We start from the raw sequence: 2,159 nt of genomic DNA, 5'->3' as shown, positions 1-2,159 counted from the left end.
TACTTGGAAATTACACTCTTGTTAATGTAATCTAAAACTGCATTTGCCATTTCTGGAGTCACGCCACACTGCTGACTCAAATCCCGTTTCTAATAAACTACTATTTCAAGATATATTTTCACAAGTACCATTACTTGAAGTGTAGGCTTGGATTTCACATGGCCCCTTAAACACCTTTAAGAAAAAAATATCCCCTTTTGTAGGGCACTCATACACTGAGTTAGATCAAGATTTTAATTCTGGTTCCTTAGTATATTAATTGGTTTCAACAGATTCCAAAGTATGTATTTTGTCTCTCAAAGCAACATGTTAGAAAAGGCTAGGCTTGTTCCCTATTCTTCTCTTTTTCTCTGTAATAGTGCAAAACCAGCGCAAAATCTCTGAGCAAAGTACATTTTCTAAACATCCCTCCCTTTTAAAAGACAGGTACACAATGCAGGACCCTGCAGCTGCAATTTTGATGTTGCTGGGAGGGGGGAACGCTCCTGTTTCTTAAAGCCCAGCTGGTCCTGAAATGTAATAAAATTGACATATTGATTCCTTTGAATTTACAAATGCCTGTTTCATAAACCCCATCCTAGGCATCTTTAGAGCACTGCCATCCCCCCTTCCAAATGGATCAATTATGTGCCCACGTAATCCTGTTACCTGTGAAATCCATGGAATACTTTTTGCATTTGCTGCAGTTCCCAGGCAGACAAACTTGCATTATGCACAGATTTAAAAAAAAAAGAGAGAGTATTTCCTTAATATTAGGGACAGCTTTCAAAGCGAAATGCAATCTTTTGGGTCTCCTACTGAAATAAAACAATAAAATAAAATAATAAAAAACAACAACAAAGGGCAATAAAATGCATAGATGTTTTCCCCTCTTCAAATAATCCTACTGCACCATAACCATTGTTCCCCGAGAGAAATCATTCATAAACTAATCTGGCAACTCTAAATATCTTAAACGCTGAAGTAAAACACCAATACTTCCAATACTACCTTGATTTGAAATGTGTGCATGTTGATTTTCCTATGTACTTTCCTTTCTATATCAATAATGTATTATCATTATAAAGTTGTTGCATGAAGTGAAAAACTAGAAAGAGATCACATCTGGCTAAAATAGTGAGAATATGAATAGTTTTACATTTCTAAATGTCAGAATTCTGTTTATATTTTCTATTATATATAGGAGGGAGGGAGGGAGGGAGGGAGGGAAGGAGGGAGGGAGGGAGGGAGGAAGGAAGGGAGGGAGGAAGGAAGGAAGGAAGGAAGGAAGGAAGGAAGGAAGGAAGGAAGGAAGGGTCAAGAACATGTATAACTGTATTTGTCTAGATGAGCAATAAAACATTTATGGAGATTTAGCTCCATGCATAAATACACAGAGGACTCATTCTCTTTTTAATCACCAGGTTGAAATGTGGCTTTCTTCTAATATTTCCTTAGAAATTCTGATAACATGCTATGCACAGACACAGATTCCTCTCTCTCTCTCTCTCACCCCCTCATATTATGCTGCTCCTGATTTGCTACACTTCAGTGCGCAACCAGCAGTTCAGTTACACTACATTTGCACTGTACAATTTGTCTCTAAAAGGTTCCTAAAATTATGAAACATCTTGTCTGCCACATGACCTGTGCACCAGCCTGCTTCAGTTTGCGGTGTGCATATTACATGCAGAGGAGAATGGGCTTCAGGAGAAGAAGAAAAGATCCAGGGGCAGACAAGGAAAGAGTGGAAAAAGTTTTCTTAAGCCGAAAACCCTTTAGCAATGGCCTCGCGCACCACGGCCATTGTTCCGAGGTGGGTTTAGAGATAAATGGCTGCCCGTTAACCAGATTTGACATGCTGTACAAAAGCAGCCACCTTTGGTCCCATGACACAGGCAAACAGAAAACACAACCAGCCAATTCTGGCAAAGATGCCTGACCTGAATAAAAGCACCACCATTTGTCACATCACTGTTACAAAATGTTTGAGGCTTCAGGGCTTGCCAGTGTTTGGCAAAAATGAATGTGGGGTAGCAGGAAGAAGAAGGAACATGCAGAGGTTTTGATGGGGTGGGATAAAAATCAATGCTTTTTTCCAACAACAACAACAACAACCCGATACGATCACATATAAAGCTTTGCTAAGTTTATCTTCCATCAAGCACATTAATTTCCTC

At 39.3% G+C, this 2,159-nt stretch overlaps 1 long non-coding RNA gene across 1 annotated transcript; it reads right to left on the bottom strand.

Annotated features, from left to right (window-relative positions):
• Nucleotides 1-220: 220 nt before the first annotated feature.
• Nucleotides 221-1,859, bottom strand: LOC310633193. The gene is made up of 2 exons (XR_014491007.1): nt 649-1,859; nt 221-509 (listed from the first exon to the last, which is right to left on the bottom strand). It is a non-coding gene; the product is annotated as an uncharacterized lncRNA (long non-coding RNA).
• Nucleotides 1,860-2,159: the final 300 nt, after the last annotated feature.

Source organism: Vipera ursinii, assembly GCF_947247035.1.
Source record: "Vipera ursinii genome assembly, contig: SUPER_1_unloc_1, whole genome shotgun sequence".
Taxonomy (NCBI): domain Eukaryota; kingdom Metazoa; phylum Chordata; class Lepidosauria; order Squamata; family Viperidae; genus Vipera; species Vipera ursinii.
The sequence above is the reverse complement of the archived record's forward strand: the minus strand, read 5'-3'. Positions and strand labels throughout refer to the sequence as shown.